This window comes from Kogia breviceps, chromosome 7 (genome assembly GCF_026419965.1).
Source record: "Kogia breviceps isolate mKogBre1 chromosome 7, mKogBre1 haplotype 1, whole genome shotgun sequence".
Classification (NCBI taxonomy): Eukaryota; Metazoa; Chordata; class Mammalia; order Artiodactyla; family Physeteridae; genus Kogia; species Kogia breviceps.
The window spans coordinates 112,476,701-112,500,375 of record NC_081316.1 but is presented as its reverse complement, the minus strand read 5'-3'; the positions used below and the strand labels follow the sequence as shown (position 1 = coordinate 112,500,375).

The following is a 23,675-nucleotide window of genomic DNA, read 5'->3' as shown; positions in this document are numbered from 1 at the left end:
GGAAAGGTTATATTCATAAGATAAGAAGAGATTACAATGAAAATGGAAAAAAATAAATTAAAAAGCCTCTGTTAAATTAAAAATATAATTAAATTTTTTTCAAAAACTCATCAGTTTAGAAGACAAAACTGAAGAAATCTTCCAAAGAGGGAGGAGCAAAAGGAAAAAGAGATGACTAGGAGAAAAACAAAGGATTAGTTTCCTGATTAGTCCTGCACAAAAAAATGAGAAAAAGATATATACCAATCAATGCCCGCCACCATCATCATTATGACATTTTAAATAACGAGGAATAAATAAAAGTTTCTAAAATTTCTAAAAAGAAAAACAAACAGGTAAAAGAAACACAAATAAGAAAACATCAACCTTCTTCAAAAACATCAGACTTTAAAAATACCTTCTAAAATCTGAAAGAAAATATTTTTTAACCCAGAATTCTATACTCAAATAAATTATCAGTCACATACCAGAGTAGTATAGAGATATTTTCAGAGAGCCAATGACTCAAGACAATTACTTCCCAAGCACTCATTCTTTTTTTTTTTTAATGTCTTTATTTGAGTATAACTGTTTTACAATAGTGTGTTAGTTTCTCCTTTACAACAAAGTGAATCAGTTATACATATACATATGTTCCCATAACCAAGCACTCATTCTTAAGAAGTTATTGGAAGATGGGGCTTAGTAAAGTTAGATGATAAAAAGATGGAGGTTCAGTAAATAGGGAATCTAACATGAGAAGGCAGTAAAGGAAATATTCAAAAAGATGATACAGGGAAATCTCAAGATGACAGCTATCCACTATTTCAATTCCAAGAGCAGCCAATCCAGATTGGAGCAGAAAAACAGAAAGTTCTTAGAGGGATAACTATAGGGAAAAAAAATGGAACAGATGGGTTTGAACGTATGGAGCATAGTTGTTGACAGGTACATAGCAGAATTGTTAAACCATTTGAAAAAAATTAATTAAAGTACATTTGGACATCACATCAATAAAAAAGGAGATAATTATTAACTACAGGAAAAAAAAAGAGCTATACAAAAGAGGACACATGATCACAGTATGCTACTTGACTCAGGAATAAATAATATTTGCATAGTCATTAGTATATAAACACATATCAATTTAACAAAAAAGAAAATTTATGTTGGAGAGATAGAAGGAGGGGAAGTGTAGGGATGAAATTGGGGGAGAACGGTGTGGGAGAACTAAGTTCCCATCTACCATGGTAGAAAGTCAATATACAATTTCTAAAATTAGTAAATCAAGAAACGGCAATTACAGGATATTATTTTAAAACATAGCAATATATTCAAAAGAGAAATAAGCTATAAGAGCTGAGGGTGATTGCCCTGGAGAATGGGAGTGTGAAGGAGTGAAGCAAGGCAACTGTTGATTTCCAAACTATGTACATGTATTCTTTGATTAAAATAAAGATCAAACATTTGAAATAGGGCCTCTATAGTTCACACACAGTCCATCTTAGATCCTCAGGGCGTGAGATCAGATGAAACTTTGGCGCCAAAGCTCTGATGAAAAGAAATGATGCATTTTTACCTGAGTGTCTGCATATACCCCATAGGCTTCAAAGGTTAAGAAATCTCATCCTGGACCCCCATTGTGGACATTACCGGCAATTCTCAAACGTTCCATGATATTTCACGTCTGTGCATGCAGGTCTTTCCGGTTAGAACGCCTCAAGAAACAAACGTCCCAAGCCCCTAACATGATGAACTTCACTTCAACCTTTAAAACTCTTCTAAGCTACTGCCTCTTCTAGAAAGTCTTTCCTGATGCCTCTTCCCCAGAGCTCTTTTTCCCTCTTTGGGCCTACTTCTGACTCTTCTCTGTATACATCTAGCAAAGCATCCATCAGCCTGTGTTTCAGTTGGGAATAAGCCAACTCTCCAACAAACCTGCGATCTTCTCTACGTTCATCAGCTTATGCTAGCTACACTGCAGGATAAGCAACCACAGAATCTCAGGCACTCATTACATGAAGGTTTATCTCCCATCAGGTTATGTGGCAGCTGTGGCTCTGGTTCCACTTCATGTCTTCTCTCCAGGTGGGACCCAGCTAGAGGTGCACCCCTATTCTGGACATGCCACTCTTCTGGCAGATAGGAAAGAGAAAATGTGGGTGGGACCATAAAATGTCCCCAAAAGCCTCTGCTCAGAAGTGACTTATATATCACTTCTGCTGAAATTTCATTGGCCAAAGCAAGTCACATGATCACATCTGATGTCAAGGGCACAGATAAGTATAATCCTCTCACAGGGAGAGGCAGCAAATTGGGTACAATAATACCATCTACTACGGTCTCCTTGGTGGGGTGCACATCTTATTTTTGTATCCCAGACCTAACACTATGCTTGGTACCAAGTAGATATTCAGTGCATTTTCATTGACTTGAACCAAATTATCAAATATACAAACCTGAGAATAGAAGGAGATTTGGAAAGGGAAAGGGCTGACGTACAAGCTCATGGTATGCAGAATAGCACTGGACTTGGAATCAAAAGACCAGGTTCCAAAAGCCATGACACCTTTCTGGACTCATCTTTAAAATGAAGGAGATGAACTAGAGGATCTCTAGGGTCCCTTCTGGTTCTAACCTTTTAGAGTTTGTAGTGGGTTCCTCAGTACCTGCTTGCCAATCTGCCAACTTCTTTTTTTTTTTGCGGTATGCGGGCCTCTCACCGTTGTGGCCTCTTCCGTTGAGGAGCACAGGCTCCGGACGCGCAGGCTCAGCGGCCACGGCTCACGGGCCCAGCCGCTCCGCGGCACGTGGGATCTTCCCGGACCGGGGCACGAACCCGCGTCCCCTGCATCGGCAGGCGGACTCTCAACCACTGCGCCACCTGGGAAGCCCTGCCAACTTCTATTAGTCGTGTTGTCAAGGCCTACAATTGGAAAAAAAATAGGCCCGCAGATCACCTCATGTGTCAAAACTGAAAATTCACCCATATCAGTAAAAGAAAATAAAACTATACTTCAAAAATGAATGTTTTCGGGCTTCCCTGGTGGCGCAGTGGTTGAGAATCCGCCTGCCGATGCAGGGGATACGGGTTCGTGCCCCGGTCCGGGAAGATCCCACGTGCCGCGGAGCGGCTGGGCCCGTGAGCCATGGCCGCTGAGCCTGCGCATCCGGAGCCTGTGCCCCGCAACGGGAGAGGCCACAACAGTGAGAGGCCCGCATACCACAAAAAAAAAAAAAAAAAAGAATGTTTTCAACAAAAATATCGTGGCAAATGTGTTTTTTTTAATAAACCATTTTCTGTTTTGAGCACATTGTTCTAGGCAGCAGGATCCTCAGTTATGGGAAAGCTATCAAGGCACTGCAGAGGGGGGCTTACACATCTCAATGCATCAACATGGAGTTCAGGTTCACACATTGAAATTGTCACATCAGCTGAAACTATCTCACACATAGTAGGAATTCTATGTTTGTTGAACAAATACATACCTGTCTTGGTTGGACTTTTTGGGCTCTGAAGCTATCATTCTCAGTCTAATTTATCTTTATTTCTGTATGTTTGCACTTGGTCTTTTTTTTTTTTTTTTAAAGCTTTTAGAAAAAAATTAACCTAGAAAGTGTTGAGAAATCCCGTAGCTAATGGCTGATGTACTAAGAATTATTTAACAGGCTGAGTCCTGAGCCCTGTGTTCTCATCAGCAGAAGGCGAATGCTGTGATGACCCTGTTTGATTAGAGAAATGTGTACCCTTAAGTTTCCACCCATAAATCATGGATGCCAGCACAGGTATCCACCACCATCAGATAATAATAACAACATGTTCTTAGCATTTACTATATGCCAGGACTGTTCCAAGTTCTTTACATATATCAATTCGCATAACGACCAGCGCAACCCCAGGAAATAGGTACTGTTATCTCCATGTTACTGATGGGGGAATCAAGGCACAGGAAGGTTAATTAACCCATCCAAGGTCATGCATTAAGAAGCAGGGCTGGTTTTGAACCTAAGCAATCAGACTCCAGAGTCTGGGCTAAAGTCACTTCTACTTTATTCTGCCTGAGGGTGCAGCAGGCTGCCAAGTAAGCTGGATCCATTCCTGGATACAGGTGTAGCCTGAAACCATCAGCATACCATCGCCCACTCCCTCTTAAACACACTCCCCAGCCCACTCCTGCACCAGCCCAGGAGACTGTGGTTTCCACCCTCAAATTGTGGATGCTAGGAGGAAAAGTCAGTGTGAGTGGCTCCCTCAAATGCCAGAAAGAGTCATTTTTTAGGTGGATGCTCATCTATCCTCATCCATCTCCCGATTCCTGGGCTCCATGCCCCTTGCCTGGATGAATATAAGGAAAGGTAGCCTCTCCCTGAGACAGCTAGGTCTCATTTCTGGTGGCCACAGCACTGCAATCATCAGGCAAGTCTCTTTCCTCTAAAGACCAATCGATACTGCTCCATCCCACAGCCCCACCATTTCCTGCTCCTCAGTCTATAACTGCTATTGATTACAGCAGAGCTGGGAAGCAAATGACAAAATATATCAATCACCAAGATGGCAAAGAGACTTTACTAAAACGGTTACAACCTTCTTCCACCGTCCTGCCCACCACAGCTTCCTTAGCCCAGTGGCCATTTCTTTTGGAAGGTTTCCAAGAACTTTGCAGACATGATCTGATGGCTGGTGGAATTTCCTCTATTTGGGGAAAATTTAGACCCAGAGAAGGAGCAAGAACAAGTCCCCTGGTGAGAAGATGGAAACCAGGTGTGTGAAAATATGTGCATGTGTCTGTGCAGTACGTATATGAAAATGTGCACGTATGCATGTTTGTCTAAAGAAAAACCTAGAACTTAGTCACATTTCAGAAACACTTTGTAATTATCGCTGAAATTTTCACCAGATTCCTTCTGGTCGCTTAATGTCCTTCACTAAGTGGTTTAATTGTGAAATTTCACTTTATAATTGGGTTCATTTCAATGCAGAAAGAGGTAGATTTGCATAAGCAAATGACAAACAGTTAACAAAATCCATTAGCAGAGAAGGAGGCAGTCAAAGAGCCACGTACCTGGGCTTGGAATCAAACCTGTGGAGAGGAAGTCCCTGCCCCAACCCAGACCAGTTCTGCTGCCCCTAAGCAGACAGAGGGGAAGCAGAAAAAGCATTTCAAGTGCTTTACTGATTATCAGCATGAGAGGAAACCAGCCCATGTGCAGGAGACACAAAATGAGGAAGAATTTTTGCTTGTCCAAAGACCTTTTCTTTGCAAGGAAACTCAGGCAAGGATTTTTAAAGAATCTCCAAATTTACACAGATCTTATTTTTAAAAAAGATTTATTTTTTATTTATTTAATTTATTTTTGGCTGCCTCAGGCCTTAGTTGCGGCTCACGGGTTTCTCTCTAGCTGTGGGTGTGTGGGTTTTCTCTCTAGCTGTAGCATGCGAACTCCGGAGCACGTGGGCTCTGTAGTTTGCAGCACACAGGCTCTCTAGTTGAGGTGCGCGAGCTCAGTAGTTGTGGTGCGTGGGCTTAGCTGCCCAGTGGCGTGTGGGATCTTATTTCCCTGAACAGGGATCGAACCTGCGTCCCCTGCATTGGAAGGTGGATTCTTTACCACTGGACCACCAGGGAAATCCCTATACAGATCTTTGACAACTCTTTTTCTGGGTTTCTGAAAAGAGCACTGGACTTAGAGTAGAAGAGAGTATGAAGACCCGACACCCTGTCCTCATTCTGTCACGAGCTAGCAAGGAGCCTCCTGTCGGGAACCTCAACTAGATCATACCTGAATATTTACGTGTCTCAAACTCCTACTATCATCACAGGTAAGTGATAAATTTATTCATTCATTCAAAAAATACTTATTGAGCCCTTGCTATGAGCAGGTACTATAGAAATTACAGAGACTCACAAGGAGGTGGGGTGAGGACCAAGCTGAGGGACATGCAGATAAGCAATAGACAAGGAAGGCCCTGCTCTCATGGAACTGACGGCCTAATGGAGTGTTATGAACTGAACTGTGTCCCTCCCTAAATTCACATGTTGAAGCCCTAACCCCCAGTGTCACTGTACTTGGAGACAGAGCGTTTAGGGAAGTAATTAAGGTTAAATGAAGTCATGAGAGTGGGGCCCTCATCCAATAGGACTGGTGTCCTTATAAGAAGAGTAAGAGATACCAGAGCTTTCTCTCCCTCCATGCACACCCAGAGAAGCGGTCACGTGAGAACGCTGGGAGAAGGGGCCGTCTGCCAGCCAGAAAGGGAATCCTCACCAGAAACCAGCCCTGCTGCCACATTGTCTGGGACTTGCAGCCTCTAGACCTGTGACAAAAGAAAGCTCTGTTGTTTAGGTCACTTACTCGGTGGCGTTTTGTCATAGCAGCCCAAGCAGACTAGCACATACTGGGGGCCGGGGTTGGGGGCAGAGAGACCTCACCCAATTCTAGGGATGAGGGAAGCCTCCCGGAAGGACTGCCAAGGGAAGAGTTCTCTGTGTGGGACAGCTGCGTGGACGGAGCCTGCAGCGTCAGAGAAGGAGTAGCAAGAACAAGGCTGAGGAGGTGAGGGGAGCCAGCTGGGGGAGGTTTCATGAGCAAACGTGCCCCGGAAGATCTGGAAGGCCGAGAAGCTGCTCTACATTTGGAAACTTAGGACCCACCTCATTAATGCTTCTGATTCTGCTGGAAAAAAAAAAGACAGCTTGGGTTCTACAGGCACGAAGAAGTCGTTGGCTTCTCTTGCCACCCTAGCCAGTGAACTCTCTTCGGCATGTCTGCATATGTTCCTTGTGGAAATACTTTGCAGTTTTGTCCATAAGCTTCCTCCTAGCTTTTCAGAGCATCTGCTGGGACAGTTCCCTCTTCAGGTGCTTGCCTTCAATTCTGCACAATTCCTTTGCTTTTTGTTAATCATTGCTAGTACTTATTGAGTTAGCTAAGGCTAACTGTGTACCAGGCACTGTTTTAAGGGCTTTATGTGTATTAGCTCTTTTAATCCTCAAAACCACCATATAAAATAGATTCTATTAACTCTAGTTTATGGCTGAGAAAGCTGAGCCCAGAGAGATTAAGACACTTGCCCTGGGCCACTCAGCTAAATGGAGAAGTCAGGATTAAAACAGGGTAGTCTAGCTTGGGTGTCCATACTCCTAACCACAAAGCTATACTGTCTTTGGGGGGGAAAAAAGGACAGAAAAACCAGGACTCAGGTAGTTTCTCATGGCTAGTTTAAGTGTCAGATGTCCTTCTGACTCCAGACTTTATGCTCTTAACCTCTTGAGGGAATGCAGAAGAGGTAGAAAGATTTGAGAGTTACTCTGGAAGGAAACTAGGTAGACTAACACAGAGAAGTTGAAGAATAAAGGAGAGGGAGACGGAGAGAAGTAGGAGGTTGGGGTGACACCCAGGTCTCTGGTAAATCACACAACCAAACCTTCATCATCTTGTGCTACTTTCTGCATTTATTCATTCATTCTTTCATTCACTTAACAAATACTTAGCCAGAACCTACTATGACTCAGGCACTGGGCTGGGAAAAGAGGAGCAGGTAAATACTGAGAATGACCATGACACTCACCTGTCCCTTACCATTGCCCTCATCCAAGGAGCTCAAGGGCTTTGCCTTCTGGGGGAGGGAGCTGATATATGAATAAATACAACAACTTATCACAGTGTGATTACATACGTCTGTCAGTATATGTCTTTCTATCCATAGAGCATTAAAAGGAGGATAGCCCGTCTCTGCCTGAACATGTCAGGGGAGGTATCACTTTGAGGAAGGTGCCATTTGAGCCTGTTGTGAAGGATGATGGGATTACCCTAGGAGGGTAGCTGGGCTCCTCGGAGGGTCCCTGGAGGGTATGCATAGCTCCCTCAATCCTTGGACACGGAGGCAAAGAATGAGAGAATGTGAGCAGCGAGGGGAGCCTCAGAGGGCATCTCATTTCAGCCCTGTGTCCACAAATGAGCAAACTGAGCGGGGCCAGCCCTGCAGGCACAGCCCCACGAGTGTGGCCCAGCCCTAGTCCCAGCCCCCCAGGGGTCCACGCAACCGGTCTGTAGCCGTCCACAGCCAACAACACAGCGCCAGTCTTCTGGGTTTTGTGACCCACGGGTTGTGGAGAGCAAGGGAGAGGGAAAGGGAGAGGGAGAGGGGTCAAGAAAGTCTCCGCATCCCTGGTCTGTACAACTGGAGACAGCTCTAAACCCCCACCTCCGCCTCCCCCAAGGCCCCCCAGTCCTGGGTTTCGAAGTTAGCCTCTCTTCCTCAGTCCCGCCTCTCTCTGCTACCTGCTCTTCCAGTTCCACACCTTCCCAATACGTATTTCAGCTGCAGATTCTCTTTACAGCTGCCCGCAGCGAAAGCTCACCCCCAGCCCCGTACGCTTCCACGAAGGTCAAAGGGGTGCCGTTCAGCAATCTGCCAGCAGGGGGCAGTCGTGCAGCGAGTCTCCATCCTGCCCCGAACCTCCCAGCCCCCAGCCCGCCCAGTCACAACTCCTTAGAGATGCAAATTGAGAGGCAGCCTTCCTAACCCAGAGGGCTGCTAATTCTCTGACGAGTATGCAGATTTCCATCCTGCCTTTGCCTGGGTTTATTTGTTTTACTTTGCAATAAATTTAATACAGATTCCCTGAAGCAGAGAGGCAGATGGACTATAAACTCTGCATTTTGAGCAGCTTCAGTTACTAGGTTCGTGGGGGGTTGATCCCTGTTTGAATTATATTTATGAAATTTGACATGGATTGGGGTCTGGGGTGTGCTGGCTCCTTGGTGCTCTGGAGCTGCTTCTAGGAAATTTACAAGGCTTGATTTGATTATGGGGGCTTTAATTTCTCACAGAGGCTAACAAGGAGGCTGAGAAGCCTGGCTGCTGTGTAACAGGAAGAAGGGCAAACAAGACAGTGAGCTGGGTTGCCCCACTAGAGACAGTGTCGGTACTGTTTTCTCCTGCCCCTTGCAGGGCCTTAAGTCAGACACCCCAGGGACCCTGTGCTGAAGCCTGTGCTGACCCAGGGGGAGGGAGGAGGAGGGGTCGTGCAGTGGAAAGTGCCCGCAAGAGGCCCAGAGTCCAGGAAAGAATCAGACGCACATACGGGGCAGACAGAACTAAAACATCTACGAGGAGATATTAACGAGAGTGGCACGCGTTAGCGTTGTATAACAATGTAAACTGGGCCTGAGGGGGATCTGGCAGAAGGGGGGAAATTGCAGCTCATCCCTCCTACTGGCACCTGGGCCCAATAGGGCAAAGGGCAGCCCTCTCCCCTCCCTGCTCCCTCTCAGACCACTGAAAGAAAGAAGGCGCAAGCCGGGTTCTTACCCCAGCTTCTGCGACCACTTCTTTGTTCAAATATTGGGTAATATGTTTCATTTCACCGAGCCTCAGTTTCTCTATCTGCAAAATCTGAATCACATGACTGTCACAAGGACCAAGGAAGATAACTTGGGTAAGGATGTATGTATGCTGCGTTGGGTCTTCGTTGCTGTGCGTGGGCTTTCTCTAGTTGTGGCGAGAGGGGGCTACTCTTCGTTGTGGTGAGCGGGCTTCTCATTGTGGTGGCTTCTCTTGCTGCGCAGCACAAGCTCTAGGTACACGGTCTCCAGTAGTTGCAGCGCACGGGCTCAGTAGTTGTGGCTCGCAGCCTCCAGAGTGCAGGCTCAGTAGTTGCAGCACACAGGCTTAGTTGCAATGCAGCCTAAATAAATAAATAAAAAGAATAAATGCTAGCCTCCTTAGCCATGCGTTCAAGGCTGCACTCTCTTAAAAAAAAAAAAAAAAAAAAAAAAAAAAAAAAAAAAAAAAGAATGTGTGTATGCTGGAAAGGACTGGAACATAAACAGTCTGTTAGAGACTGGGCCATTTTCTCCATTAGGAAAGGATGACTGATTAGAATGGGAAGGCCTGGGGCAGAGGGGAGGTATGAAGGGAATTCTGCAAACTTGTTGCGAGACCTGGAGTTGGGCGCCACAGCCCAGACAGGTACAGAGGCCAGCTCTCCGACCTGGTCCTTCCACTCACCTGCACGCAAAGCCTGCCCATGAGCAGAGGCCTGGCTGGGCCACCTGAGGTGGTGCCAGCAGCAGGAGACTCCAGGCATTGTTCCAGGGAACGCTGAGGGCCTGGGCCACCAGCCCGAGCTGGGCAGGGAGGTTGGGCCCCAGACTCATCTTCCCCGGGAAACCCCAGGGTCCCAGCAGAGCCAGCCACGGGGGAGAAGGAAGCGCCCTTGCTCTGCCTCCCTTCTGTGTCCTTTATCCAGAGGCTGGGGCCGGGAAGGGAGCCCGAGGGGCCTGAAAGGAAGCTACAAGAGTCACTGAAGCAAAGGGACAAAGAGAAAGAAGAGGGCAGATAAAGGAGGAAGGATGGAGCCCAGGACGTGTGGACGTGTGTTCCTCGCCTGTTGGGAGAATCTCCAGAAGACGGGCAAAGAAGTGAGAGGCGCGCGAAGGGGGCAAGAGAAGGAAACGGCCAGGCTTTTCCCGGGGGAGGGCAGCTACCGGGAGGTGGAGGCTGAGATTAAATGGAAATGAGGGGCTTGGTCACCATGGAGAAAGAAGCTGGAAGCTTTGGCAGCAGTAAGTCTATTAGGAGGAAAGCTTGGGAGGATCAAAGCCGCTGTGGGTGTGTCTATACACACAGCCGGGTTGGAAAATAACCAGCTAATTCAGTCCCAAGCAGGGGGTGGAGGGGCAGGGGGTGAAGACCACCGGTTGAATGGTTGAATTCTCTCCAAAACAGCAATCCTCTCCCGCTGTCACTTTGCCATCCTACCCGTTCCTCTGGCCTCAAGAACCCACTAAATTAAAACTGTTAGTTGTCAAGATTTTGTTAAACTTGCTGACCCTACACACACACACACACACACACACACACACACACACGCGCACACACACACACACACCCCAGTGATGTGTATGGCAACGAAAGGAAGCCCTAAGTCCTGTGGCAGCGATAGAGGAAGGGAGACAAGGCGGAGCCCAGGAAGGGGCGGGTGGGGACCACGAACACAGAAACTAGGATAACCAGATACCTCAATCTTCACAGAACGTCCTGAGGAGGATGAGGTCCAGCAACTCCAGGCCACAAGGCCCAGGCGCTGGCCACACTCCTCTCCAGATTGTGGTGGGGCAGTACGAGCCTTAGACCCACCACCCCCACCTCTGCCTGACCTTTGCTCTTTAGAAGAGCCCGTGCTGCCTCTCCTCCAGGGCACCCCTCCCCAGGGACAGGGGGCAGGAGCCTTGCTCCCTCTTCTAGGTCATACTCCAGGTACCCAGGCCAACCAAGGGGTGAGCGTGGGAGGGGGAGTGGGGAGTTATGATGAAGACACACCTCGGGACGGGGGCCAAGGGGCACGAGGCCCCCGGAAGAGCAGGGCGATGCCGGTGAGGGGAGCGGGGCCGCGTGCTCGGGCCGGGCATCCCCGTGCACTCTTGCCTTGGCCCTCGAATGTCAGCGGCTGCCCTGAGCAGGGGGGAAGCCTGGCTTCAGAGCTGGAGGTGAGGAGACTGAAAAAAGTAACGAATCCAAGACTGCTGAAGATTCGAAGCTTCAAGAGAAAAGGGAGCCGGAGGAGGAGCAGTCAAATTCTGGGCCTGTGTGGTAGAGGCCAGCGGAGAAAAAAAAGAGAGCCGTAAGGACACCTCCTATAAGATTCGGTACGTGCTCAGACCAAAGGTCATCCATTGTTTATCTGCTATTCAGATTTGACAGCTTGTCCTATATTTTATCTGGCACCCTCTCCTTGAGGCCGGAGGGGCTGGAGTGGTGGCCAGGAGGCTATGTCACGAGTTGGATGCTTACAAGGGGATCTTCATAGATCTAAGAGGTCAAAATCTTCCTAGAGCTAAAACATGCCAGAGAGCCTTAACCGTACAGGGTCAGATTCTTCCAGCTATGATGGGTTGTGAAAGGCCCGGTCATTTTCAAAGGCCCCTCACTATGTAGAGAGTATGGCCAAATCCTCTTATCTCTGTCAATGACTTTGAGATGAAGCCAAAATCCAAGTAGTAGACAACTGAGTCCCCCAAGGAAAAACAACATCTCTTTCTCCACCTACTGGAATCCCAGAGGCTAACTAGGTCCAAACTGATAAGAAAGAATTTCCTCAACTGAGAGCATGTTGCCTCAGTGCTTCATGTTGAAAAGGGGGACTCTGTCAGCAAAAGAGGAGTATAATTAACTTCTTGCAAAAGTTTACACAATTCTACACTATTTTTACCCTAAAACTCTCCTACTACAACTGATGCTCTTTAAAGTTCTTTTCTGAGTTTAACCTCTCTGATGCTACATTTCAGGAAGAGAGTAAATAAAGAAATACATAAATTAATAATAATCCTGTATTCATTTTGAACTCAGTTATGAAAACAGAAGCAAAAGAAATCAATGGTTGCCAAATGAAAAGGGATGGACTCAAAGAAAAAAAAATTTTAATTCCAAAATGTTTTACAATGGTATGACAAACAATAGAGAATATAATACAATTAAAACAACAATAATAAAGAAGCATAACAGCAGTGTCCTGTTAAGTAATTGGATGGGATTCATCAGGGCAGCAACTGGTGCTGAGCGTTTTTTAATTTTCTACCTGCTGGAGGTTCGCCTCTCCCAGTCTGAACAAAGAGATAAACTACTTGTCAGAGAGGAGGCCGTCACAGAGCAAAATTGAATTCTTCAGTATTTGTTTTCCTCTTCATACCTCCTCCCCAAAGAGGAAAATCTGATCATCTTTTTTTTTTTTTTGATCATCTTTTTAAAAGGACCCCAAATCTAGAAATGATTCCCTCTGTCCCAGAGGATCACTTGATTGCAACATGCAAAGAGTTCATTGCACCGTGGTTCATGCCGGGAAGCGGGTTTAATAAGAATTACTAATTGCCTTTCCTTACGAAGGAATCAACTTTGAAAAGGCAAAAGACAGAGGCAGACCCAGGACTTAAACAATGCGTCTGTGGCCAGGAAAAGCCAAATGGTACCATGGTGCTTTCAACAGATGAAAGTCTCAGAAATTCGAGTCCAGAAGAACAGTGGGGCCCAAGCACTGGAAGAACTACATAAAAAAGAACCTGCAACCGAGCAGGGAGGGCTACATGCTCCTCCACAGCAGTGATTTAGCTTTAGGAAAACCACAGGATGGTTCAAACTGGACTAACGTTGTTAGCTTAAACTTCTTTTAATTTTAGAATTGTGTTAGCATTTAATTAATTCTTAGTTGTGAAAAGCTACAAACACTGGGAAGTCGTACCTACTTTTTTGTTTGTATCTTTTAGGCTACATTATGATACAAAAAATTTAGGTCCATATTAGATGTCTGAGAGAACATTTTTCCTCTTTGAGACATGGCCTGAACATTAATCAAATATGAGTTAACGGTGGTAGAGTGGAAAGGCTTTGGCCTGGAAAGTCAGAACACTCTGGGGCCTGATTCTAACATAATTCACTGGGCATCTGGGGCAAGTCTGTGCCTTTTCACTTTCTCAGGCTTGTTATGAGGATCAAATGAGACAATGGATGTGTAGTAACCATTTTATAAAGTGTTGCTCAAAGCATTTTCCAGGGCTTCCCTGGTGGCGCAGTGGTTGAGAGTCCGCCTGCCGATGCAGGGGACACGGGTTCGTGCCCTGGTCCGGGAGGATCCCGCATGCCGCGGAGCGGCTGGGCCCGTGAGCCATGGCCGCTGGGCCTGCGCGTCTGGAGCCTGTGCTCCGCAGCGGGAGAGGCCACAGCAGTGAGGGGCCCGCATACCGCAAAAAAAAAAAAAAAAAAAAAAAAAAAAAAGCATTTTCCATAGCATCATAATAAAATCTAATTTGAGATGGATAGTCCTGCTTGAGATGGATTTGCCTGCTTGAACTCAGTGAGATTAAGAGTGTCGCTCCAGGGACTTCCCTGGCGGTCCAGTGGTCAAGAATCCGCGCTTCCACTGCAGAGGGCGCGGGTTCAGTCCCTGGTTGGGGAACTAAGATCCCGCATGCCACATGCGGCAGAAGAAAAAAAGAAGCGTTGCTTCCGTTGTGATTAACCTAAGAAGACCGCGTGGAAGAGAAGGAAGGAGACAGAAGACGGAGCATATGCACTGAGCCTGCTGGTACCTTGCGTAGCTCAGCGACACAGCAGGGCTGCCCCTCCAGCCTTGTTCCCTGGTGGTGTTGGTGGGCCCTGCTGCCCTATTCATGCCCAGCTCTGCTTTCTTTGTTCTCTTGCCTTCCAGAACCCCCTTCTGCGTCAGTCTGGGAAATGAGACAGAAAAGGTATTACTTAATGGTGTCTGGGAAGAGTTGTATATTTCCTGCTCTGGCCCGTGCTCAACTTTCCAGTCAGCGGAACTCGAGGTTGGACCCAGCTAAGGGAAGCCCAGGCAGGTCAGTTCAGTTGGAAATTCCAGCCATTGAGTTCTCTGAAGGAGAGGAAGCAGAAGTAGAGAGGAATGGGGGACACGTTGGCACCAACTAAATGTTTACATTTTTTGGAAAATGGACGCAAATAAAAATTAGTGGCATCTTAGTAGAGAATCTAGACACTAGTAGTTCCCAGACTATAGCAGCATTTTTGGTCATTATTTGACACCAAAAGGTAAGAGGCTGCTCAAACATTTCTTTTTTTTTTTTTTTTTTTTTTTGGTATTTTTCCCCCTAGAGCATGAATTATCCATTGTCTTAACAACAGAGAATAAAACACAATTCCTTTTTATAAGTAAAAACAAATTCAATATACAATAAAATACCATTTACAATAGCAACAAAAATTATTTTTAAATAGTCTAAAAAATAATATATAAGGCTTGGAGAATATTTTTAAACGCTATTTTTTTTTTTTTAATTTTGTTTTTGGCTGCATTGGGTCTTCATTGCCGTGCACAGGCTTCCTCTAGTTGCGGCGAGCGGGGTCTACTCTTCATTGTGGTATGTGGGCTTCTCACTGCGGTGCCTTCTCTTGTTGTGGAGCACAGGCTCTAGGCGTACGGTCTTCAGTAGTTGTGGCACACAGGCTCAGTAGTTGTGGCGCATGAGCTTAGTTGCTCCGCAGCATGTGGGATCTTCCCGGACCAGGGCTCAAAGCCGTGTCCCAGGCATTGGCAGGTGGATTCTTAACCACTGCGTCACCAGGGAAGTCCCTTAAACACTATTAAAGAATGTAAAAGAAGACCTGGATGAATGGAGGAGTCTATCATACACATGGGAGGGATGACTTAACTCCGCACAATGTCAATTCTCCCCAAATTAACCTGTAAATTTAATTCATTCCAGTCAAAATCCCAGTAGATTTGGCTGAGAGTCGGGGCAAAAGAACACCTGACAAACATTCTAACCCTGTGAAGAAGAATAAAGGTCTGCTAATGCTGGTTTACAAAAAAAAAAAAAAAAAAAAAAAGAGCAGGAAGAAGGAACATACCATTCCAGACATTGAGAAATATGACAAAGCCAGAGTTATGAAAACAGTGAGGTACCGAAACAGAAGAGAGAAATGGGCCAGTGGGATGGAAGCGCGAGTCCAGAAGCAGGCTTATATGTGCATGAAAACTTGGCGTGTGATAAATGTGGCATCATAAATCATGGTAAAAAGATGAGTCACTTCACACGTGGTGAAATAAATTTGAATCTATTTCATTACTGAATGAGAAAATAAACTCTATACAGAGTCAATACTTCAATGTCAAAGGTAAAATCATAAACTAATAGAAGAAAATATATGTTAATATATTGTGACCTTGAGGTGGGAAAAGAAACCACGAGGAGAAAAATGGGTGGATTTTACATCACAATTAAAGATTGTCATTCAGTGAAGTACACATCCATAGAGTTAGCAGATGGGTACTGCCTGGAAGGAGACATCTGCACTAACAAATGTTCAGGGAATCCCAACAAATTAGTAAGAAAAGAAGAGGAGATAATAGAAAAATGAGCAAAGTATAGGTCTACAAATAGGTAGTTCATAGAAAGGGAAATCTAAATGGCTAACAAGTCTTTGAAGTGATGCTTAATTTCACAAATAATACGAAGAACACAGAAGAAAAATAAGATATCATTTTACAGCTAATAAATTAGCAAAACTTAAAAAGTCTCATAATACCAAGTGCTGGCAAGGATGTGGAGAAACAGGAAAGCTGATGAATGTGAAAGCTGGCACAGCTGTTTTAGAGAGCAGTTTGGTGGGGCTTATTGAAATGAACACTGCTTGGAGCCCAGGGCCCAGCACTGCCACTGCATAGGGACCCTCGCTCTGGAGAAGCTCTCACACAGAAGCACCTTGCTGATGGGGGTAGCAAAGTACTAGTGGCACCTGGGTGTCCATTACCAAGGGAATGGAAGGGGAAATGGTGGTGTCTACAGATGGCAAAACTCTGTGCAGCGTCAAGACGGAGTGAAATAGATCTTCTTAAAGCAACAGGGATAGGCCTCCAAACCGGAGCTAGGATGGTGGGTGGGGATGAGGATAGATTTATAGCACAATACTATTTATGCAAATTTTTAAAAGACACAAAGGAACCCCACATATGTTTCAAGGATACATATGTGGGTGAATAAACTTTTGGAAGGTGAATGAGAAGGACACACGTGACAGTGGATACTGGGGTGCTCCACCCATACCTCTCTTCAGGGCCAAGGCGCGCACCCCGCAGCTGTCGGGGTGTTAGTGCTGAGGCTCAGGGCTGCATCCCTCAGGGGAACTGCCTCACCCAAGGTTAAGCCCCTTCTAGGGGAAGTGATCCATGCCTGGCTGATGCGGGGCTACAAAAGGACCCTTGGGAGAACTCCAAAGTGTCCTGCCGGGTCCAGAGCTCGTGTGGGCTCAGCTGAGTCCTCAGCTGCAACCACAGCGGGGATCAGCTTCGCCAGCAGCCCCTCCTCCTGTCCCCTCTTCCCCACAAGTGCATCTCCCAAGAGCGCTCCCTAACAAACCTGCGCGCAACTCTCCATCTCACAACTTTCTCCGGAGAGCCCGAGCCAAGGAACACATTAAGTAATCAAGAGTGGGAGCCTTTAGCGTGGAGAATGGAACAGAAATGGGGATGGGGGAATGGAACGGGGAAATAAGAATTCGCTACGTCAACGAGAGGTCTCAGTGGACCGGCACTGACAGCAGACCACGGAATGAAGACCGTTGATCCACTCCATCGTGTGCAGCCGGAGCCTAAAGTGCAAAACCAAAACACTGAAAGCAACGTCTGCCTGTGGACAGTTCGCACGCTGCCCCCTCCCTGACCACTTTTCCCTGCGACTAAACACCTGCCTGTGGGCCAGTGGACTCAGAAAACAAGGGAGGTAGCTGGGCGAGGTCTTACATTTTCTTACCCTGGTAACCAGGGGCATCCTAGAGAACCGGGAAGCCAGGGACCCCTTTGGCTCAATTCTATCCTCGCTGCAAGGAGCTGCGAGAGAGCTGCATCCTGCCCACAGGGGAAGGCGAGAGTCAGTGTGGTTGCGTGTGTGTTGGGGGGTATAGTGTGTGTGTGTGTGTGTGTGTGTGTGTGTGTGTGTGTGTGAGAGAGAGAGAGAGAGAGAGAGAGAGAGACAGAGAGACAGAGAGACAGACAGAGACAGAGAGACAGAAAGACAGACAGAGACAGAGAGACAGAAAGACAGACAGAGACAGAGAATGTGTTTTCACCTCAGGCTTGCACAGCCCAAGATTCAACAGAGATAAAGGTTCTATTTCTTCCATTCACTCCGACACCAGATGGAGCAAGAGATCTTTATGGCACTCGTGGGGAGGGGGCTACTTACATCTGGGGGAGCAGCTCTGTCTGCATCTGCGCCGCATGCCACACTGACTTGGGCTCCTGCTCTGCCTTCTACCCCCCATCCTCCGGCCTCTCCCCTCCTCTGACTCTCCCGCTTGATATTTTGCCGTGCCACAAACTTGTTCCCTTCCTTGGGCCCTGACCCAGCCCATCTCCTCTCTACCCATCACCCCACCCCACATCTCCAGAGTCCTTTGCCCTCTTCAGGGTCTACATGGGTCTCCGGGTAAACTTCACACGCCCAGACACTGAAGGAAAGAGAAAAACTCCTGCCACAGCACTCGTCCGCGCCCTGGGAAGAGGCTGTGTGATATTCAGGAAGGCCACTCAGTGGCTGACCAGAGGCTGAAGTACCCAGAGTTCTCTGTCTCTTCGTTAAAACAAACAAACAAGCAAACAAACAAAAACCAGAGGACTATATTAGAAGGAGTATAAGTAAATTATAATGTGAAGTCACCAACCCACCCTTTTAGTAAAATGTATTGCACTCCTGCTATGTAGCATCTAAGTATGTTTGGAAGGCAGGGGCTTCCAAAGTGAGTAAGACACGGGCCTCCCTGGTGGCGCAGTGGTTGGGAGTCCGCCTGCCGATGCAGGGGACGCGGGTTCGTGCCCCGGTCCGGGAGGATCCCACGTGCCGCGGAGCGGCTGGGCCCGTGAGCCGTGGCCGTTGAGCCTGCGCGTCCGGAGCCTGTGCTCCGCAACGGGAGAGGCCACAACAGTGAGAGGCCCGTGGACCGAAAAAAAAAAAAAAAAAAAAAAAATTCAAAGTGAGTAAGACACAATCCTTGGTGTCCAGGAGTTTACAGTCCGGTGAAAAGGTAATATCTATGATGTAATGTGCAACATGGTAAGGTCACTGAGAAAGTTACCCCCAAATGCTCCAGGTGTTCACAGTGGGAATGCTCACATTAGAAGGAAGAAGCAAAGTTTTCCTGGGCCATATAACTTTTGAGATGGGGGACTTCCCTGGTGGCACGGTGGTTAAGAATCCGCCTGCCAGTGCAGGGGACAAGGGGTCGATCCCTGGTCTGGGAAGATCCCACATGCTGCAGAGCAACTAAGCCCGTGCGCCACAACTATTGAGTCACACGCTGCAACTACTGAAGCCCGTGGGCCTAGAGCCCATGCTCTGCAACAAGAGAAGCCACCATCATGAGAAGCACGTGCACCCCAACGAAGAGTGGCCCCCACTCGCTGCAACTAGAGAAAGCCCGTGCGCGCACAGCAACGAAAACCCAGCACAGCCAAAAATAAATAAATAAAATTAAAAAAAAAAAACTCTTGAGATGGATTGCAATTGATGGAGAGAATTTGTTATTAACATAGTTTTAAAATTAATTTTAATGCATTTGAAAAATACGTTGAACATTTTAAAAAGATGAGCAACAATCTTACTTCTTTTTTAAAAACTGTAGAGAGTAAAAACATCAATATTCCCTCTCACCCATCCCATGCCATTCCCCGCAACTATTTTAACAACTTGGCGTGTATCAGCCCTAATCTTTAGATTTTCACAGAAAGAGAAGAAGAACAGTATCACAGGTAAAGAACAGGAGTAAGAAGAGAAAAGGCAAGTCACGTGCCTGGAGTATACGGCAAAAGAAGAAGAAGATGAGAGAGGACAGGGTAAGAGGAGTTGGAGTCTTGCTGCAGAGGGTCCTAAACACAAGAGTCTGGAATTTTTGACATTATTCAATAGGCAACCTCAGATAAGAAATGGTAAAAGGAATTAGGGATTTTTAACTAGAAGAACAGAAGATCTAGGAGGCTCGTGGTAGCAATAATTCAATTATATAAAGTGCTATCGTGTGGAAGAGAGATTAGGCTTTTCATGCAAGGATCCATAGGTAGGAATTTGGGTCAAAAACTGGAAGTTTCAAGAGCAAGATTTCAGTTCTAGGTAGGAAAGAACTTTTTAACAAACAGACGTGTGCAGTAAGGGAATGGACAGCCAGTGAGAATTCTGCCCTCTCCATGGAGACGCTCAGTCAGGCAGAGGCCCGATGAGCCGTCACTGCGGACAGAGGACTCATGCATCAAGCAGAGAGCGGGTCTGAAAAACCTGTAAAGTCTTTTCTAGTGTTAAGATTCTACAGTAAAATGGGGAAGCAGTGAAGGATGTTTAGGTGAGGGGTTAAATCATTAGAGCTGTGCTTTAGAAAAACTCATCTGGCAGAAATGTATAGATCGGGTCAAAGTAGAAACAACCTTATAACGGATGAGCATGAGGCCTATGGAACAGCTCAATAAAAAGCAAGCAGGACTCTGGTTTAACATGGTGAATTAGACATCATTGTTCATCTATTCTCCCTCGTAAAATCCAACTAAAATGACAGTAAATGAAAAGCACATGAACCCACAAAGACTATGGAAGAGGAGCCAACAGCAGGTGAGAGAGGTCAACAAAATCGGACTTGGAGTGGGAAGCACTGGGAACCTCTGAGGGCCACGGACCTGGGTGAGGCTGGAAATGGGCAGCCAAGTAATTTCCCAACATCCCAACCCCCCACCCCCAAATCTTTAGCAGATGAGAGGACCTCCCTGGAGAGACTGAACTGGAAGAGGTCCACATGCAGGGACAGTAGTCACGGCTAAAGGTCAGGTGACGGGCCATTCTGAAATGGGGGTCGGGGGTGGGAGGGGAAGGGAAAGATTGCATACTGAGAGGTGAGATCCCCTGGTCCCCTTCCCTGGCTAGGCTCCCAAAATGTCAGCAGACAGGCTTCTACTCACCTCCTCCTTGGGCAGAAGACTAGAGAATTCCTTTCTTGAGAAACTTACTAGCTCAAGAGAAAAGACTAACCAACACTGCTATTTGAGAGCCCCCAATTAAATGGCCAGATCCCTACCCAATCACTCTGCCACAAGGTCCACGAGTCACAAGGCCAACCCCCCTTCCCCCGTCCCACACAGAATCTCTATCTGATCTTTAGGGCATCATTTTTAAATACTAATTCCAGGCAATGAGTACTGAACATTTGAGAGAAGTCTCTATCATGAAAGACCAAATGATCAAAATACAGGCACTTTGAGGAAATAGACAATGCAGAAAGAAGAGGAAACTTCAAAAATAGAATAATTAAAACTTACGAGAATCAAGAGATGACATTGTACTCATAAAAAAAGAATATGATGCTATGAAAAAGAGGAGAAAATAAGAGCCTTTTAATATTATAATAAAATATTAAATAGGAAAACTGGAAAAAACTTGAGAAGTGCTCATAGAAAATAGAGCAAAATAGAAGAAAAGGGATAAGTACATTTGAGACTCAATTTAAAAGGTCCCAAATCCAGCTAATAGGAATTCCAGAAAGAGAGAAGAGAGAATTGATAGGATGAAATTATCAACAAACTATTACAAGAACATTTCCCAGAACTAGAGGCCACCGTTCCCTAGACTGAAAGGATCTCTTGGGCACCCAGGACAATGAATGAAAAAGTGACACCAAGGAATGTCACCAGAAAACTTCAGAAGGTCAGGGATAAAAAGGAAATCCTATTTGTGGAAGCATTATTCATAATAGCCAAAAAAGTGTAAACACCCCAAATATCCATCAATTTATCAATGGATAAACAAAATGTGGTATATCCATACAATGGAATATTATTTGGCAATGAGAAGAGATGAAACACTAAGTCATGCTACCACATGGAGGAACCTTGAAAACATTTCGCTAAGTAAAAGAAGCCAGTCACAAAAGGCCACATACTGTATGATTCCATTTATATGAAATGTTCCGAATAGGCAAATCTATAGATCAGAATGTAGGTTGGCAGTTGCCTAGGGCTAAGGAGCAGGGGCTGGCAGTTGAGGGGAATTGGAGACTGACGGCTAACAGGTACAAGACTGGTATTTTGTGGAGGTGATCAAATGTTCTAAAACTGATTGCTGAGATGGTTGCCCACCCCTGTGAATATACTAAAAGCCACTGAGTTGTACATTTTAAACGAGTGAATTGTATGATATATGAATTATATCTCAATAAGGCTGATATATTAAAGAGAGAGAGGATGAAAGAAAGAAAGAAAAAAGAAAGAAGAGAGGAAAAAGATTGCATGAAAAGGAATTGAAATCAGAATAGCATTGGACTTTCTAAAAACAGGCTTAGGGCTCCCTAGGGCTTCCTAGGGCTCCCTAGGGCTCCCTAGGGCTTCCTAGGGCTTCCCTGGTGGCACAGTGGTTGAGAATCCGCCTGCCGATGCAGGGGACACGGGTTCGTGCCCCGGTCGGCGAAGATCCAACATGCCGCGGAGCGGCTGGGCCCGTGAGCCATGGCCGCTGAGCCTGCGCGTCCAGAGCCTGTGCTCCGCAACGGGAGAGGCCTCGACAGCAAGAGGCCCGAGTACCGCAAAAAAAAAAAAACCAAGCTTAGACACACACACACAAAACTGGTGAAATAAGATCTTCAACATTTTGAAGGAAGATGTATATATATTTTTGAAGTATATATTAATATACATTCGTTTCCAGATTATTTCAGAACATATATATTCTTTTTCAGATTCTTTTCCATTATAGGTTATTATAAGATATTTAACATAGTTCCCTGTGCTATACAGTAGGTCCTTGTTGTTTGTCTATTTTATATATAGTAGTGTATGTTAATCCTGAATCCTAATGACTTTTAACTAATATTTCTACACCTTGACAAATTAGGAATCAACTATAAAGTTAAACAAAGACATTGCCAAAAATGCAAATACTAAGAAATATTTATTTCCTTAAATCCTTTCTATGAAGGTTTACAGAAGATTTGAATTTCTTCAAAATAGGCAGTAAACTCAGACAGAGAAAGACCCAGGATCCAGGAAATAAGGGGCTCAAGCAGGAGCGGAATGAAAGGAATTCCTGAAATGTTGACACAAAGACGTGCCACAGGCCTAAAGCTCGACCTGTCTGGACTGGAGCAGGAAAAAGATGCTGTAGCTGGCATCTGTGCAGGAAAAATAAAACTGAACTGACAGGGAGCTGATGAATTATCTGATATCCATGGCCAAACTGGAGGAAATTTATAGTTCTTCTAGAAAGTTTGGGGCAGAGCTGTCGATGAGTACATATAAAACTAAGCAAATTTTAAAAATACCAATATTAACTTAAAAAATAAAACATACAAGAAAGGAAGTATAATCATAGTACACGACATGGCTTAGCTACAAACAGCATTTCCATAGTTAAAATACTATAAATTCTGAACATCAGTTTAACCAAAAATTATATCATAACTAAATTAGGAGGCTTGAGGGAGGAGAAGCATGTACTTATGTGTGTGGAAAGTGTTAGAGGGTTAAATGGTCATCTTCCAGATGAAGAAGGCAACAACGACGGCAAAGCTGGGGAGGTGGAAGGTAGCATTAGAAGTTTAATGTTTTTTAGAAAATACGGACTCAATACTGTAAGGGAAATTTAATTTTAAAAAGGTAATGACGTCCTGAGTTAGAGTAGTGTTTGGTGCGGATGAATAAGGAGATGGATTAGAGAGATGTGGAAGCTGGATTTGTGGGCTGATTCAATGGCGAGCAAAGGAGAGGGAAGCATAAAACTAAGAAAAAACAAACAAAATCACTCTGGTTTTAAGCCTGGTTAGAGTAATGGTGGTGCTGAGGAACAAAGCAAAGCTTGAGAAAGTTAGCTGCTTGTAAGAAAGGTAGAGGTGGCCTCAGTCACGTTCTGTGAGGTGGGGTCCCTTTGTCTGCACCCTCTGGTGCACCTCTGCGGCTTCTAAAGCTACAGTATTCTGATTGCAGTTGTCTGGCAAACAGAAGCTGAGAGGATCTTAAATGTATAAGAGTCTGGCACCAGAGGGGGTCTTAGAAGTTCCTGAAATTAATTCCTTTGACTTTTAGCTAATCAAATCAAAGCCCAGAGAAATTAAAATCCAAGGGAAATTGAAATCGAGTTTCAGCCAAGCAGTGGTCAGCTATGGTAAGAACTCTAGAGAACGTAAGGAATTGAAG

At 45.6% G+C, this 23,675-nt stretch overlaps 1 long non-coding RNA gene across 1 annotated transcript in view; it reads right to left on the bottom strand.

Moving 5' to 3' along the window:
* Positions 1-549: 549 nt before the first annotated feature.
* LOC136794534 (uncharacterized) overlaps positions 550-23,675 on the bottom strand; it is a 36,010-nt gene continuing 12,884 nt past the window's right edge. The window contains exons 2-3 of the long non-coding RNA XR_010841496.1: positions 9,296-9,671; positions 550-2,905 (exon numbers count right to left, since the gene is read on the bottom strand). This is a non-coding gene — a long non-coding RNA (uncharacterized lncRNA). The remainder of the gene's footprint in view (positions 2,906-9,295; positions 9,672-23,675) is intronic.